We start from the raw sequence: 19,816 nt of genomic DNA, 5'->3' as shown, positions 1-19,816 counted from the left end.
CATCCGCGAGATTACCAAGTCAAGCTTATTGAAGATCAAGATCATTGCTTGGGTAATTTAGTTTAGGAATTTATATTATGTGTGTTAGTACTTTAAGCTCAATCATATACGCACATACACGTTTTGGATTTTGTATATATATAGTTATATATATACATATATGTTTTGGTTTGATAGTTTTCAAGTTTTACTATGAAACAAATGAATAGAATTGGAAAATACTATTTTGTTTCATGTTTATATGCCTATATATGATTTTCCCTTTAACAAGCTTATATTTAATGAAATCATATTTAGTGTTTTGAATATATTGCATAGAATATGCAAATTTATGAAAATATTGTATTTCTAGATTATAGACTTCATAACAACATGTTATATCTTTTATCAAGTCTATACAATCATTTCATAAGGTTTCAAAATGTTGTTTAAGTCAAAATATCAAAATATCAATTTTCAGGTTTTCATGTTTTTGAACTATTTTGCAAAATGATGATTTTTCACAAATGGGAAATGCAATTTGGAAAATTCTTTTTGTAACATGTTCATTTACATGTTTATATACATTTTCCAAAGTTTCATAATTTTTGGACTTCATTTGTTATTTTTAACATTTTTCCAAAGTCTTAAAAGTCAGCTTTAAAATCAGGTTTTGAAATGTCTGTTTTCGGTCGACCGCACCGGTCGACCGCTCGTTTGTTTTTTCGTCAGCATGGTCCAGAGAGTTGGTCGGTCGACCGGTCCGGTCGACCGAAAAGCTCCATCGGTCGACCGCACCGGTCGACCGGATAAGTGTTTGCTTGATTTCCTGTTTTCGACCTGGATAACGGTCGACCGAACTTTCCATCGGTCGACCGAATTTTTCCATCGGTCGACCGACGGAATTTTCGGTCGACCGACAATATAGCCGTTGCTTTTTAACGGCTCTTTCTCTGAGCTGTTTGCTGGGGTTTTTGGTCATTTCGTTTTGGGGTTTTTGGCTGAGCTTTGAGTGGGTATATATACCCCATTGCTGATGTCTTTTCAAGTTGATTAAGAGAGTTTTAAAAACAAGTTTAAGAAAGTTTTAATCAAGGGTTTATGTTTGGTTTAAGTGTGTTTATAAGCTTTTAAGCATTTGAGTGTTTTGGTTTTGTGAATCACTTCCACAAGAGCTTGAGGAGATCATCTATTGGTGTTTGAGCATCCAACTCTTCTCCTTCCACTCTTGATCTATTGAGAAGTTTTCTAAACTCAATCTAGCTTCATATTTTATATTGTTTGATTATCTTTTTATTAAGCTAGTGTTCATATTGAGTTTAGTTGATTTTATTATCTCTTTGTTCACACACAACCTATTGAGCTTATTGTATTTACATTCATAGTATAATTGGGTTGTGAGATTGTGTATCTTAGAGAGTGAGCTTACAATTCGTTCTCATCCATTGTAGAGAACAAACACTTTGTATTGAGCCTTAATTGTGAGGATACACTTTGTAATACACTTGTACACCAAGAGAGAAGTGTGTGGCGAGAGTCGGGGATCGTCCCAAGAGGAGTGGGGTAGGTGACGAGAGGTTGTAATTCCTAACACTTGAGGGAGACACGTCTAGTTCCAACACTTAGTGGGTGTAGAGTGTGATTGCAAGAGTGTTGACTGTAAAGTTTTCGGTTAGCTAGAAAACCGAGTGTGAGGTGTAAACGTTATTCGGGTGAACGTAGAAAACCCGGTTGTGATAGTGGAGATCTCCTCGAGGTGAGGAGCGGGGACGTAGGTCGTGGGGACCGAACCTCGTAAACATATCATTTTGTTTGTGATTGCATTGGCGTTCTTATTCTTGTTTTCATATCTTATATCGCCTTTGTGTGTTGCTCATCATATTACCCTATCACTTGTGTAGATTGTTTATTTTACCCTTGTGTTAGTTCATATATCCTTGCTCATATATTTGTAATATCTCATTGATAGGATATAATCATTTGTTCATATTGCTTATCCTAGCTTACGTATCTTGTTGTATTTTATACTTGCTAGGATAACGTATTAATTAATTTTAATTGGCATTTAATCGGATTAGATTAGCATAAGACCCTAATTACCCCCCTCTAGGGTCTAACAGTAAACTCATAACATAAGACCTAACACATCCATCTTCCTATCACAAAATTATTTAAATTTGTTTGCAGTGATAATTACTAGAAAATCAGTAATTAGATTTTATTCACACCTCCACCCTAAATCCTCACCATCCTTTTTAAATAACTGTTATGGTGTTTTTAGTCGCCAAAATATGGCCATTTGCTAGCAACGAACAGATGTCCCCCTACATGCACCACTCAAATCGAATTGATGGTCAAAACCACCAAGAATCCGGATTTAGCCGACTCGCCGAGTCGACATCTCATTAGGTTGACTTGAAGGGCGGTACTTGTCGGTCCTCTTGTCGAAGACAACTCGCTACGAGTCCGCTTGACCAGTTATTCGATACCAGGCGAGGTCAACTCGAAAGATGTTACTTCTCGACACCCCTTGCTACAAGCCAAAGGATGACTTTAACCTCGAACCTCCCCCGCTGACAGCGTGTTGGCGTCACATTAAATGCTTGGCAGATGCCATTATTTCTACATCCTCGATACTATTTATGACACATTAGACCACGCCGGCTTCGTGCGTTGCCTATCACATCTCATTAATAGTGAAATAACAGTGCCCATCCCGTAACCGATCCACGACCGACACCTATAAACTAGATATTGACTTAACCGCTAGCTCAGACTCGGCCAAAAAGACTAGACTACCCCTCTTGTTTAGTTATAAAAAGAAAAACTATTCCAAATATAAGGGTAAGTAAGTTCTCAGTATTTTTCTTCATTCACTACATTTTTCTCATAAATTTTTTAGTATTTTTCTCCAAACTACTATATTTTTGTCATATTCCTACTCAAGCACCTAACTGACTTGATCGTCGGAAGAATAACAGGGGAAGCAGTCTCCGTCCTCTTACGAGTTGTTACGCATGCAGGGACGAACATCCCAACTCCAAATTGGATATTCAGAAAAGTGAGCAGCCCCCATATCAGCCCAGTCTCTATTACCTTCTGACTGTGTGATTTAAACCATTAACAATTTGTCACACACCGTGGGACCTCTTTCTTTTTCGAGAAAATATGTATGGTTCTGAGTATAGGGCTGATCAATCTCACCTTGAAGGACCACACCAGAGCTACGTTACTCAATCTCATCTTGAAGAAACGCCTAAGAAGATCTCTCGATTCCTCCAACAACAACTCGCTACCTTCATTAGCGAGCTCCTCGGTCAGTTTCCACAGCCGCAGCAAGCTACTTCCGCCGTCCCTCCTCCTTCTGAAGATCAGCGATCGGGGACTCACCCCCCTTCTGGAGCCTAGCAAATAGTCCCGCCTCGGACTTCTCATGTAGTTGTCAAGTAGTGGAGTAATCGCGCCGAGCATGCAACCCCACCGCCACATTGGCCAACTCACCCTGAGGAACCTCGCCGACGCCTCCTCCCTGATCCTGAAGTCACCGACGAGAGTCCTGACCCTAGTCACCCTAGAGATCACACTATAGGAGCAGTCTCTAAGGCTCTCCCCTACCATCATGCCTCTTCGGCCCCCTCTGCTACCATGGGGACCACTGGATACGATCGGGTGTACATACTGATCGCATAAGCCATCAAGGGGAACACCTAGGGATGTCCATTTGGGCCCAAGACTTGGGCTCGACCAGGTGCCCAGCCCAGACCCGACCGGGCCTAAGCCTGGGCATGGCCCGAAAACTTGGCTCAGAAACCCAGGCTTAACCAGGTTCCGGGCTCGGGCATGGCCCGAAAACCCAGACCTAACCGGGCTCCTGGCCCGGGCCGCTTCGTTGGCCCTTGTACTGGGCTCGGTCCGGCCAGGAAAAGGATAGGATCGGAGTGGTCGGGTCCGGGGTCGGACCCGGTGGGCACGCCAACGATCACATAGGTGACCGTTTGGCCCGCCAATCCGCCCGGGCCGAGCCCACCCGACTAAAACGGTCACTTTCATGACCGTTGCGCCATTCGACCGGGTCGGGTCCGAGCCGACCTAACCCGGCCCGGTCCGAACGGTCATAACGGCTAATTTTTTGTTTTGACCAAAATACCCATAAAACTATAAAAAACGACCAAACTTTAAGGGTATTTTGGTCATTTTCCTAGGGGACTGCCTCTATAAATTGAGGGGTTTTATTTATTTTTCTCATCCAAAACTGTCACGCTACGTTTCCCAAAATACTCAGAAATCGAAACGTGAACAAGCCCGCGACGTACTAGATTGAGAAGAAATATACACTATTATTTTTTATCTTTTCTTTTCTTCTCAATCCAATATGCTAAGCGTCTAAAAATAAATACAATGCAAAGGCACAGGTCCCCGATCACAATAGCAAGAATATAAGGACAACCCAGAATAAAAAATAGACATATCATCAACAGTAAATCATCCCAGACATGAAAATATGGGTCCAACATACCCTTATACAAAATGAACAAATGAATACTGAAGAGATACAAAATACATCGTTCAAGCAGGAATGGAAAGAACTACAAAAGTAACTGGAACCATCAACTAATAAATAAAAAGAATAGGCTTCGACTCCTTCTGCTCCGTCTACAATGCACTCCTGCTGAGAATGCGATCTCCCAGCTGAACCTGTTCTTCCTCTAAGTCTGACGTACACCAAAAAAAATAGGTGTACGTCAGCATGTATGGCACACGACAAGACCCCACAAAACTCAAGCAGAAAATGATACGATAGCAGAAATAACAAAAGAACGTGCAACTGGAAATATGACAAAATCAACATGCGAAAACACTACTAAAACATGATAAACATAAAGCATCCAAAATCGATAAAACACTACTAAAACATGATAAACATAAAGCATCCAAAATCGATCAGGTAACGAGATCATGCAGCTAGCAATCAGAATAATCATCCAGGTAATAATGTCATACAACTAGATGGAATTAATACTTAAAAATCTATAACTTGAGACGTAGTACGTCGAACGAAATAATCCAAACAAGAAAACTCTCATGTATATGTCATATGTCTCAAATTGTAGATAATTTAATATTAACCCTGATCTATGTATGAAAAGAAATACAACCGGCATACATCTCACAAGAATCCATAAATCCTAACCAAAGTGACGACACTGATTCACTTTGATCCAACAACTAACCCTAGTGGCGACATCGATCCACTAGTAACAAGTCATATAACTAGCCATCCTATAACATGTCACTGGTACATATCTCACACAGAGTCAACGCTTATATCATCGGATAACTGACTGTTCACATATTCCCACGTGCATCCAATCAAATAGATTCATGAACCAAAGTAGCGACACCGATCTACTTTGACCCAACCAACCACAGTGGCGACACTGATCCACTGTGAATCAACCGATCAACCCCAGTGACGACACCGATCCACTGGTGCAAGCCTAGAAGATATATCAACAGTCACATCCGAACACATGAACAATGACTTGACACCGATCCACTGGTGCAAGCCTAGAAGATATATCAACAGTCACATCCGAACACATGAACAATGACTTTCCACCCTAACTCTTCTCGTTCTTTCTAAATCAACGATCATAATCTTTATTAAAACTCTGGTTCACCACATAAACACACACGCACATGTCACTAGGTCTATTCATGACGCACAAGGCTACTAAGTCATGAACTACTAAGGTTCTCAATCACAGCATGAATCAACAAGTAATTAAGACTAATAAAAGAAAGATTATAAAACATGATTAGAGACTACGAACAATACGTTATGCATGAACAGTATAAGAGGGATCATAATTAGTAGTTATTATTGTAGGCATCGAAAATTACCTATAGGTCTCCGTGAGCAGCTCAAAGCTAAGAGGAGATGAGGAATGTCACTATCCAAGTCACAGAATCTTGATTGACGTCGATGAACGCTTGAAGTGAATCGACGAACTACGTGAAGTAACGAAATTTTAGAATAACGAGGATACGGACTGATCAGGAGCCCCGCGTCACTTACAAAAAGGGAAAACGCCTCTCGTATCCCAGTTTATTCCACAATGACCCAATCATCGGAGCTTATAGATCTCCTTGCCGGCTTTTTAACGCACTTTGAATCACTCAAATCCGAGTTCGGACGAAGAAGTTACGGTAGAAACGGACAAATGTACAAAACTGAACGTCTCAGCCTGAGTTGAGACACCCCGAGGTGTCTCGGCATAAGCGAGACACCCAAAGGTGTCTCGGCCTCGCTGAGACACCCTGGGGTGTCTCCAGGCCTAAAATTGGGCCGTTGTGCTGTTTTAACCACCCGAACTCCCCCGAGCCTATAAATACAAGCCTCATGCCTTCTGTAGGCATCGAAAATTACCTATAGGTCTCCACAAACAGCTCAGTGTTAAGAAACAACGATGAGCGTAACTGTCCAGTTCCCAGGAGTTCAATTGATGTTGGTGAACGCCTGAAGTGAATCGGCGAACTACGTGAACTGACAGAATTTCGGAATAACGAAGGTACGGGCTAATCGAGAGCCCCGCGATGTTTACAAAAAAGAACAATACCCTTCGTGTCTCATTCATTATACAGATGATCCAACCATTGGGGCTGATAGAACTCCTTGTCGGCTTTCCAACGCACTTCGAATCACTCAAATCCGAGTTCGGACGAAGAATTTACAGCGGAAGCGGACGAATGCACCACAACGGAGTGTCTCGGCCAAAGCTGAGACACCCTAGGGTGTCTCGGATTTTGGGAGACACCCTAGGGTGTCTCGGATTTTAGGAGACACCCTAGGGTGTCTCGGATTTTGGGAGACACCCTAGGGTGTCTCCAACGCGGATTGGGCCCTTTAGGTGGTTTTAACCGCTCCACAACCCCTCAAGCCTATAAATACAAGCCCCAGGCCCTCATTTTTTCAGATCTGGATTTTTGGAGAATTGGCGAAGCCCTGCCGGATTGAAGACTTAAAGTGCACAGATTTCAAGAGAGGAGGAGGAGAGATCAGATCTAGTTCTTCAACGCAAGAGAGAGAGATTCGTCAGATCTACATCACCCGCATCCAATCCTTAGTATTATCCCGTTGTGGTAATTCTAAGAAGAGCAATTATCTCGCTTTTGTCGAGATAAGCGCTACAGTTTTCTCGATCCCTTTGCGGATAGACGAAGCTCTGCCCAATTTTTCAGCAATCAGATCTGATCGACGGTGGTCCATGGATAAACCCCGGTACAGGCAAAGACACACACGCAAGCAGAAGACCGATAAACGATCACTGCGTTTGTTTGATAAAATTATAAACTTTTTATTTTCATTGTGTAAGGAGGTCTTATAAAAAGATCAACTTTTTATTTTATTCGAGTTTATTGTAACGACTAAAGTTGTAATGGATTCGATAGCAATGAAAACATCAACTTTCACAGCAAACACCTTCATTTTTCGAGATCTGGAATCCTCAAGCGTTGGCGAAGCCCTGCCGGATTGAAGATTAAAAGTGCACGAACTTCAGAGAGGAGGAGGAGAGATCAGTTCGAGTTCATCGGCATAAAGAAGAGGAGCTCGTCAGATCTGCAGTTCCCCGGGTCCGTTCCTTAAGATTATCTCGTTGCGATAATCTTAAGAAGAGCAATTATCTCGCCGTTACCGAGATAAGCGCTACGGTTTCTTGATTCCTTCGCGAATCAACGAAGCTCTGCTCGATTTTTCAGCAATCAGATCTGATCGACGGTAGTCCACGGATATCAACGTCCCCGTCACAGGCCAAGATCCCACGCAAGCAGCGGGCGATAAATATCCGTTGCATTTGTTTGAAGAGAGTTGTATTTTTTTATTGTGTAAGAAAGTCTTATAAAAAGACTAATTTTACTTTGAATCTGTAATCGATAAACGTGTAATAGATTCAGCAATGAAGAAATCAACTTTCACCACAAACAATTATACACATGAAATATCGACATTACTCCCAATAAAATCCTACGACTTGTCGGGCCGGATCTCACCGCCCTTCGAGTTGACTTACGGCGTTGACTCGAAGATCGGTCATATTTTTCGTGTCGACTCACGCGTGTCGACACGTCAAGTCGGGTCGACTCAGGCACTGTCCAACAATATTCTTTCCTAAACATGTTATTCTTTTCTGTTCTTTCTTTTTGTTTAAAGAGTGTTCTTTCTATCAGAACTCTTCTTATTGTTAATCATCATTCAACAAATAATTCCACACATAATTATCACATAAAAATAATCTAACAAATATTGTTAACTAATCAAAATAATTTTAACACGAGGCAAGAGAAGGGATCTTGCCTGCGAGGCCAGGGGACCTGATGACGAGCGGTGATGACAGCGGTTGTCATCACTGAGGGGCTCAACGGGGTTCGACGGGGCTGTTGGCATATCATCAAACATGTGGCGGTTCTGCATCTAGATATGTGTTGGCATATGATCAAACAGGTGGCGTGCGATGGAGGAGACGTAGCAGGGTGATTTGGGCTCGTTGGCGACGGATCTGGTTGTTGGGTTCGAGCTGGTGGTGAAGGGGCGACTGTGGGTGGAAGGAGAAGATGGTGGTGACGGTTCTGGACTGGGGAGGCAATGGTGGTGATGGAAGAGGTGATGGCGGGTGGTGGTATAAGAGGAGGAAACTGGAGCCAGGGCGGAGGAACGAGCGGGGAGGAAGAGGAGATGATGGGTGCGGTTTTGAGGAGTGAATTAAGGGGAGTGATTGAGGGATGATTGGGGTCGGTTATGGGAAAGAATTATGAGAGAGAAAAAGGAAGGCTTAGGGAGAGATTAAGAGGGAATAATTGAGAGAGAAAGGGAGAGGGGACGTGATTGTGGGTATGAGAGAGAGAGAGAGAGAGAGAGAGAGAGAGAGAGAGAGAGAGAAAATGGTTATGAAGATATATTAACAAAATATTAACAACCAAATATGTATATGTTTATATATACGCTAATGTATTAAGCTCAAGTTTACATTAATAATAACAAATCATTAATAATATCAATGACCAAAACAACCTAAAAATATTCACCGCAACTATTAAATTTATAATTAACAAAACCATAAATATAAACTAGATTTTTAAATCATAGTATATTCTAGAAAATCAAAAAATATAAATACTATTTTTTTAAAATAATAATTTAATATTTAAAATACCAGAAAAATTATTTAAACCAATATCGAAAATTCACAGTCCTTACAAAAACTCATCTACTTATCTCTAATACTCTCTAATACATACTTTTGCTCTCTAATTCTTCAATCAAATGTTTTCCTCATCTGATTATGTAGAGCAAACTCAACTCCCGAATACTCCTACTATAGGAGCTACAACTACTCCTACTACTCCTACCGATGTTGATCACGAATTCGGTGGCGATGATTCTACACCAAGATCTCCTAAAAGACCAAGAACCAATGTGTGGAACTTCTTTAAGAAGATAGAAGCTACTTGCAAAAGACACAATCTCCAAAATAATCTCCTCCTATTTTTGGTCACCAAACAACTCTACTAACTTATTGACCAAATCAATAAGACACAATCTCTTAGATAAGACACAATCTCTTGTTGCCAAACAATGCCTAATTGTAAGTTAAAACTGAAAGCTTTTACTGATGATGATGACTTAAAATGATAAAATAAAGCAATGCTAGCTTGAAACCCCAAGAGTTATGACTTTGCACGAAGCATTTATTGTGAGTTTTGTTGCCTTCCGTGGCAGAGATGGCTCAACTGCGTCTATGATTCATTTTCTATCAATTTCAACTGATTTGTCCAGGCTACAGATCTCTTGGCCTTTTCCTCTTTCAAATCAGACTCTGACTGTTAATTGAGTAGGAATTAGATGGAAATCCAAGTGTTTTCTTTTTCTTTTTGAAATGTTCCGCAAATTCTTTGTACGTCATTTCTAACATTCACTAAGGGCATGTTTGGTTATTTCCCAAAAAACCGAAAAATGGAAATAAAAAGCAAGAAATCTCAAAAAGTACAGTTTCACACATTTCCATCCCTAAAACTCACCCACAACATCTAATAAAATATTATTTTTATCCAACAACTTATCCACCACATCTAATAAAATATTATTTTCATCCAACAACTCATCCATCACATCCACCACATCTAATAAAATATTATTTTCATCAACAACATCACTCAACTCATCTCATCTCATATTTAAAAATCACTCACATCATCCAATAAGATTGTGACAACTCATCTCATCTCATTAACATTTCATTTCTTTGTTTTCATCCCAAAAAGTTGTGAAAACGCTTTTCTTAATCTTGGATCACATCACCCAATAATACAATGACAGCTCATCTCATCTCATCTATTTTCTTATTTTTAAGAAAGAACCAAACAAACTTTTTTAAGAAATTGGTTTCTTATAATTCATTTCCTTATTTTTTTTCGCCAACCAAACAACATCAAAATAAGTTTTCTTAAAAAATCACTCACATCACCCTATAATAAGGTGACAACTCATCTCCATTTTTTTGATTTCTTCTTTTTTTTAGCAAACCAAACACTCCCAAAACAATTCTTTAATTTAATAGTTTTCCATTTCTTTGATTTTCCTTTTTTTGGGGCAAACAAACAGGCCCTAAATTCAGCGTTTGATTCGGATTTCCAGTTATATCGATAATCCACCTTGTTTAGTTTATCGCTAATTCAAATAAAATTATGAAATCAGACGAAAAAAACTAATAGGACTAATTTAGAGTGACATATATAAATGAGGAATTAAATAGCATTTCAATGATTTTAAAGACTAATTTAAAATTATAAAGATTTATAAGGGACTAATATCTTTTTTTTAATAGCATCTTTGGCACACATGAGAATCGAACAAATGCCCCCCACAAGGGAGCGATATGACTTTGCCATGTGTTCTACTAGAACATCCATGAGGGACTAATATCTTAAATAACCTTTTTCTGCAAACTTCAATGATTCTTATTTGGGAAGATAAGTGAAAAGAAAACAAAAATGCCACACACCCTATAAATACCCTCTCACCCGCTAAATCCCTCGAAACTATGATGAGAGTTGAGTATTATAAGTTTACATTATAAGATGTTACGCTTGTCGTACTCATTTTTCATGGGTAAAATCATAGCTCACGCACTAATTATATTTTATTCCTTCAAATATGCTTTAAATACATGTTTGGGGTGGTAGTCAATCAATATTTTTCAAGTACAATTAGGATAATTGTTCAAGTAGGATAATTTTATGCAAGTGGAATATTTTAATGGAACAATGGTGGATAATTTTTTTAGAAAGGAGATATTTTAGGAAGATGGCGTGGGATAATTGGAGTAATTGGAAAGTATATAATATTTGTATTTTGATAATATAAGACCTTAATTTATATATTTTTGAAGCTTGTGAATATAAATTGATAATTCTATAACAGTATTAATAAATCTTATAAAAGAATTACTATTAGTTAAACTACATGTAACCTTATTGTTAATACTTATAATTACTATCAGTACTCATGAAAATAAACTAGCCTAGTAATAATCATGAGGTAATTCACCAAATATAATAATAATAATAATAATAATAATAATAATAATAATAATAATAATAATAATAATAATAATAATAATAATAATAATAATAATAATAATAATAATAATAATAATAACGAAGTGTAAATTTATAGTGCAACATCATTGATCATAACAAATACTATAATAACCATGAAGCATAAAATAATTTCATCATATATAATCTTGTATTCTAGCTAAGTCCCTAATTTCCTAAATCAATCTCAAGTTTCTAATCTCTAATCTTTCATTTCCACTCTATTTTCATTCATACTAATTGAATTTAATGCACTTGTTCCCATCAGTATCTTATGTATTACTTATTCATTAAAACGTCTCATAAAATATAAAATATTGTTGATTCTAGGTAAATATCTAATTTTCAGTGTGAGTTATGTGCATCCTTAAAATGTTACTTATTTCTTTCTTTTTGATATCAAACATTACTTACTCAAAATTTCCTATATGCATCACAAATGCTATTTGCTTGCATTTGCAATGTAAAATATATTAGCAACATTATTTTTTTGACTCAACTACCAATAATTTTTCAACATTTCAAAAAGTTCTTGTTTGTTCTCATCTAGTTCTAGATTAAAAAGTAGAATAATTTGGGAAGGAGAACTCATGTTTTTCTATATAGGTAGAATAACTTGGGAAGGAGAACTCATGTTTATTCTCATCTAGTTCTTGTTTGTTCTCATCTAGTTGCATATTGAAAAGTAGAATAATAATGGGATAATTTTAAAAATTATCCTTCTAATTGACTAACACTATAAAAATTTTATCACAAATTATCTCAATTCTAATTTTTAGTTCTAATTGACTAAAACCAACCATCCCCCCAACCACCACCACCACCACCACCACCGCCAAGTGAAATTTGATTTTTCCGATTTCATCTCAATGACTCTTCTAATTATACTCTATTTGAAAATATGAGTCAGGAAAAACTTTCCACAATTAACCCTTCACTATTTTTAATCATAATCTAACCTAATTCCAGTTTTCCCATCACGTCTTGTGGTTCAACAACGGAAACCTTCAAAAAGTTTGTTGGGGTTTTTTGACGATTCATAAGAAAATTGTACATGGACCTTGATAGAAGCGAATTTAAAGCCATAACTTTTAATTTAACCGAATCCATCTTAATCCTAATTGTCCTATCGTGTGAATCAATAATTTAAAATCACTATCACTACATATTTGTCCTATCATAAAGCTGTTGTGAACTATAATCCTATCCTAAGAGAATCAATTTACTTCACATGCATAATTGAAAGGCGTAATATAGTAACTGAATTATAGTCCTATATTTTTTATTAACTTCAATCCTAACCCTATCCCAATCTTGCATGCATAACTCTATTTACATTTGTTTTTCCCTTACATGCAACATCCTATGCCTATATATATAAACCAATTAATAAATTATAATAATTTTCATAGCATTTTCATCTTCTTCAACATGTATGTGTCCTTGTTATTTTCTTTTTATTAGATACCAGAATAGATTACTAGTTTAGGTTAGATTGTTTAAAAGCAATTAATTATTTTTTTACACATCAACAAAAAGATTGTTGTATTTTTCCTTCAAACTTAACATTACATTTAATGACTATGATAAACTAACTATATAATACATGAAGTTTGATATATACAAATTAAAATTAGTGACGTGTTTTCACGTGTATAAAAGTACAGTGATCCAAATCTATTTCATCGAAACTTTTAAAAATTTTAAATAAAAATTATCTCAAATATAATAATCCAAGTTTACAGATTTTAACTCTAAGAAATTAAACCAAAAATTTTAAATAATTTTGATATTTAAGCTTGCGCATCGCATGTGCATAAAAACTTGTTCACTAACATTCTTACGTCATGATGAAAATTGAGGAGTATACATTTGTATTCTAACACTCTAAACCTGTTTGTTAGCACCCAGAATCCCTCGTTATTGTTTCTATCTATTTGTACTTAATATATGCATGGATGCCGGATCGTCTGGCGGTATAATATGTTCAATAGAGATTCTCGGTATTTTAGTGCATTATAAAAGTACCCCTATATTATTTATAGGTGTGTAATATAGTAATGACTAATAAAATGTATTTTTCACTGCAAAAAATCTATACTTAGTATATGGATGCCGGATTGTTCGACGGTATAATATGTTCAATAGAGATTCCCGCTATTTTAGTGCATTATAAAAATACCCCTATATTATTTATAGGTGTGTAATATAATAATGACTAATAAAATGTATTTTTCACTGCAAAAAATCTATAGGTGCTGATGAAAAAGTTTTGAGTTGGGCAGTAATTATAGTATATACCGAAAATTAATATGTTGTAATTAGAAAAATGTAATTATGAGAGTAGGATCCAGAAAAAAGGAACTGTTATCCATGTGGCTAAATTAGGCACACCAATCCGGGTAGCAGCTAATGTCATGCCCACTTACGTGGCAAGAGATGACTGGGTCAGCCCATGGCCCGGACTGGGTACCATTTAATGCGGTAAGTGTGTCGACTGTAGCACAAAACTGGCTACTTAAGTGAGGCCTAAATAGTAAATGGATGATTAAAACATCTTTTCTCCCAAAAAATAAAAAAATAAAAAAAAATAAAAGAACACGAAAACACTGATCTACTTATTTATTTATTTATTTGCTAGGTTTCAATAACTTTAGCATACAATATAACATTATAGTGGATTATAGGAAAATATAAATTTATATATTGAATTTGCTACTAATCCACCAATATACGTAAACATCTATCTATACTATCCTACTATATAAAAGAAATAGTGGGGTAGTCAAAATTTGGATGAGTGATGGACATTTCATTCATTCAGATGACTTTTGAGAAGTTATAATTTTGTGGGAATATTTTTTTTCTTTTTTTTTTTCTAGAATCTTCTCAAACATGATATAAACATATTATTGAAACTCACTAATTAAATATCTATTACAGCGTAAACTCACTAATTAAATATCTATTACAGTGTATGTCAGAGACATAAATATGAAAATATGAGAAACTTTATTGAAAAAAGATATCAATAAATGCAATAAGTCACAGTGTAAATATTACCAAAAGTGTACATCTAAATAATTAGTGTAAAAATGATTAATACAATAATCTTAAAGTAAAATATGAAGGGAAAAACTCTTCTTAATGATATTACCTATGAAAATAGAGATTTTACTGAAATTGAAATATGTTCCCTATCCTATTTCAAATAATGTAAGATAAAATATCACGTGTAAAAAAAACTATCATAAACAATTTTACAAAAATTGATGAAACTTTAAGGTATTAAGTGACCATTTTTACATAAAATTTATAATAATTAAGTTTAAATGTTTATGGCATGTGAAATAATGCTAGTATTTTTTGAGTAACTTACCTACATAATGTTAGAATTGGGGGTGGAAACCAACCTCCGCCGGCGATGAGGAGCTCCGACGAGCTCCAGGTTGACGCAGGTGAGCGTGGGTGGCAACGGCGAACTCCAGGCTCAGTTCGAGATGGAGCTCGAACAGGCGAACGCGATGCTCGTGGCGAACGCGATGCTCGTGGCGAACGCGACCCTCGGCCTTCGGGATGCCGACCTTCGCGTCCAGACGCTCCCACCTCCGCGTCCAAGTGATCGCTGGCGACAGGCTGTCGCCAGCCTGTCTCGATTCGGCTATAAAAGCCCCTCGAAGCCCTAGGGTTTGGGCTGCTTCTTCCCCCCTGTTTTCTTGGCGGCGGAGCCCTAAACGCAGCAGTGTTTCTTCTCTCAAAATCGCAGCAGCGATTTTCTAATTAACCCCAGCTTTTCAACAGTGATTGAAAGGGGATTTAAGGAGAGGAAGAGAGAGAAAAGAGAAGAGGGTTTATTTCATTGTGGGGATTAACACTGTAGCTACAGTGTTTGTTTGAGGAATCCCAGTTTAGGGATTTGCTCTTGACCTGTAATTTCTTGTTAAATTAAATAAGAAATTATTTGTGTGGCTCCCGAGGACGTAGGCAGTTGCCGAACCTCGTAAATCTTGGTGTACTGTTCTCTATCTGCGTTTCCGTTGCATTAGGGGATTTAGGCGTTAAAATTCCCAACACATAAAACTAAAAAACTAAAAAACGTTGAACGCCATGGAGGATTTTGATTTTTCTCCACTACAAAAAATGCAGTAGTGAGAACATTACGTTATTGTAATTGTTGATTGCTTACTTAATGTTTATGATTTATTTTTGAGTATAAATTAGGTATGAGTGTAACACGTGGAGGTATAAAAAGTAATGGTCTCTTTGCTACTTTTTTGTAGTGAAGAGGAGCCAAATTAAATTTTACTTTTCTTTCTAAATCTAGTAAAAATTAAAAATTCTTACAAAAGTGAGTAATAAAATGATCGACCCTCCGCGAATCAAGTCATAGGTGATATTTGAACTTAAAGTAAAAATCTTCAAGCGTAAAAGTAGATTCACATCGACGTCAACATGTAAATGGAAATAGGGTGTCTGTTATAAAAAAACATTTTTAAAATCAATAGAGTAAAAATAATGTGATAATGTTACTTTACTATTTATTTTAAAATAATGTTCCACTTAATGATATCTCAATATATTAAATATTTTTATTAATAATGATCTTCGTGTATTTTTTTTCCTGATTGTTTATGAGGAATTTTGTAGGCAAAATGAAGTACACATTAGATGTGAGGCAGATTTTTTTCTTTTTCACTACAATTTTAATCTTAAATCAAACACTTAAAAAATGTAAATAGTTACACTTCAAAGGCCATAAAAGAAAAAGAAAATAAATTATAACAAATAGTGTACATGAAGAATTTAATTACAAAATCTATTACTATTATTTAAGAACCCCACATTTTTGGTTCTACCCTATGTATGTTAAGATTTCAAAAAAAAAAAATCAACATTTGTCCTAAACAATTTATCGTACATTAAAACTAATTATAAAGACAAAATAAAAAAAATCTAAAAATACCCAAACTACCCTCCATTACTTATAGCTTTCTCCACTCCCCGATAGTAAGATATTATATATTACTAGGTTTTATGCACATGCAATACACGTGGTAAAATACGATGATTAAGTAGTTTTAATTTATTTCCTCATTAAAATTTATTTCTTGGTTTCACTTTAATAGTTTTTACTCATTTATGTCTCTGAAGTCTGAATTTTAGGATTGTGATTATTTATTTTTTAATGTTTGTTTGAATGGACTACACAAAATTTAAACTTTAATGTTGACAATTGAATTGACAGGAAACAAATGTAATCCAAAGCTAATTTAGATTTTCATATTATTTGGATCGACATAAAACTAAGATTGACTTGAGAAAGTATAGTATTGCCAAAGTGAAAAATAGTTGAAAGATAACGTTGTAGGCAATAAAAATTGCCTTTACACAAGAGAGCTCAAACCTTGCCTGTTTGAGTTCGCCCATGCGCTCAAAGAAAGCAAAGCTCGTCTGCATTCAGAAAAACAAGCAAAGCTCGCCTGACTTGCCAGCATAAGTCAAGCTCGTCTGTATTCAGAAGGACAAGCAAAGCTCGCATGACTTGCCAGCATAAGTTAAGCTCGTCTGCATTCAGAAGACCAAGCAAAGCTCGCCTGACTTGCCAGCATAAGTCAAGCTCGTCTGCATTCAGAAGGCCAAACAAAGCTCGCCTGACTTGCCAACACAAGTCAAGCTCGCCTGCATTCAAGAGACCAAGCAGAGCTCGCCTGTAAGCTTAGCTCGCCAACACGCTTTGCTCGCCTGCACGAGCCAAAGTTCGCCAGTATGGCTTGACTCGCCAGCACGAGTCAAGCTCGCCTGTTCGTTTGACTCGCCAGCAATAGTCAAGCTCGCCTGTTTGTTGACTCGCCCACACGAGTCAAGCTCGCCTGATTTCTCGACTCGCCCGTACGAGTCGAGTTCGACTGAATGCTTCGCTCACCCGTACGATTCAAGCTCGCATGCAGGGAGTTCACCCACACGAACCAAGCTCGCCTACTGACTCAAGCTCATCTAACGTTTGATGGGTCCTCTAGCCGACCCTCCCTGTTCGCCAAGCTCGCCTGAACATTCAGACGGTACTCGAGCTCTCTTGCAAGCCTGTCAACCTCGCCTAAGCGGTGCAAGCATCTGCTTGCTTGTGGGGGTGGGCCCACCTACTTCCCACGTCATGGGTGATGAGGCATGGTTCCCATCACCCCTATAGTGATCACATCCCACAGCTAGAGGAGAGCATGATGCTCCTCACCCATTGGTGGTCATATCTCACAAATCAAGGGATGACTCATGCCATCCCTTGCCTATTTATAAGCCTCATTGGCCAACATTCAGAGCGCTGGCTAGGTATTTTTAAGACTCTTCAATCAGAGAACTGGTTCAGGTCTTGACTCTAGTCTTGCTCTTGGCTGGTGTTTATGCTCTTCAAACAGAGATTCCCATTAGCTTTCTTGGTGGAACATTCATGGCTATAAGCTTGGATTATTGAAGTAGACTCAATCTGAACTCTCAGATTTGAGACTCATTAACTCTCTTCAAACTCTTGCATTGTAGCTCTCTCTAAGCATTCGGCCTTGATACTCATCAAGCTTGGGTATAATCGAACTCAATCACATAGGAGCTTCTACTGTGTACTGAAGCTCAATCGCAATTTCGATCGGATCATCCATGAGAAGCAAACTCGATACAAGTATTCGAGGGAGGCATCCTATCGCTACCAAATAACTCACGTTAAACAAGAAGAGCATTCTCTTCACTTTTGTTGTAACTTGATTTCTTGATTTGTAATAAATCATTCTTATCAATACAAATCTCCTCCTTTTCGGAGAAATCAAATTTTACCCACCTACAGAAGATGGTGACTACAGTAGGAGAAACTATTTCTTTAACCGAAATGGTGGTGGCGCAATTCGACGAAGTTGCAGAGGGGACGACAGTCGAGTCCCTTGTGATTGAGTTCGACTAAGCTAAGTGCAAGGAGTACTTATCTTCTTCCTTCTCTAGCGGTAAAGCTTCTCGCCGATACCGCAGAGTTGTGCATGTGGCTCAGCCCTAAGTGGCCGATGCAACCATGCCCGAGAGCTCTACCCGAGCAATAGCAGAGGGTTCTATCTCCCCTAAGGCAGCCAAGACCGAGCCAAAGGCCAAGAATGCAAGCCAAGGGGTTGCTCGTTGGGTTGCCAAGTAATCCACGCAGTCTCCCATGGAAGAGAAGACCCTAGTTCGTGTTGGCGACCACGCCTTCACTGTCGACATGAGTCTCCCCCTCTCCAAAAGAGCCAAACGGCGATGATGACAAACTCTCGCTTGCCAAGAAGCACAAGTCTCTATCTCCTATGACAGCCTGGATTACTATTTAGGCCTAAAAAGAGCTAAGTAGGAATGTAAAGTTCCCAATTTTGATGGACTACATCAATCAGGTGAGCTCACCTACTCAGGCGAGCTCACCTACTCAGACGAGCTTCGCTTTGGTAGTAAAGTTCCCAGTTTTGGCAGACTACATCAATCAGGCAAGCTCACCTACTCAGGCGGGCTTCGCTCTGGTAGCAAAGTTCCCAAAACTGGTGGACTGGGCATTTCAGGTGAGCCTGACATTTTAGGCGAGCCTCACTCCAACTACAAAGTTCCCCATTCGGGCGAACTAAGTAATTCAAGCGAGCCCACCAAAAGTAATTCAAGCAAGCCCACCAAATCAGGTAGGCTTCACTCTTCAAGCCACATTTCCATATTTGGCTGTAGGCGTATAAAACTGCTTATAGGTCCCTTAGCACAGCTCGGCACAAACCGACGAACCATCGGGCGACGTATCCAAACACGAGCGTCAGTCCACAACGCCAAAGCCAAGTGACACGCAACGAAGCGAATTAACGAGGCAACGAGGCTAACGAACCGCACGCAAACAATGGAATACATCCATTCGCATGCGGAATCAAGCAAACAGTTCGGTGAGTCAACGAGTCATCCAACCATAGAACGGATTTGAACTCAAACACCGAGGCAGATTTACTGCCAAATCAGGATTCAGATCAACAAATCAGAGTCCAAATCAACCACGAGACCGGAAAAACGGCAAAAACCACAACACCTAGGGGACTCGGCCAAAACCGAGCCACCTCTAGGTGGCTCGGTGGCCGGCCCAGATCTGTGCCAAGGCACAGATCTGAGAGCCTATAAATAGACCCCCTTTGCTCATTTGTTAAAGGTT

Source organism: Asparagus officinalis, chromosome 3, assembly GCF_001876935.1.
Source record: "Asparagus officinalis chromosome 3, Aspof.V1, whole genome shotgun sequence".
NCBI lineage: Eukaryota > Viridiplantae > Streptophyta > Magnoliopsida > Asparagales > Asparagaceae > Asparagus > Asparagus officinalis.
The sequence above is the reverse complement of the archived record's forward strand: the minus strand, read 5'-3'. Positions refer to the sequence as shown.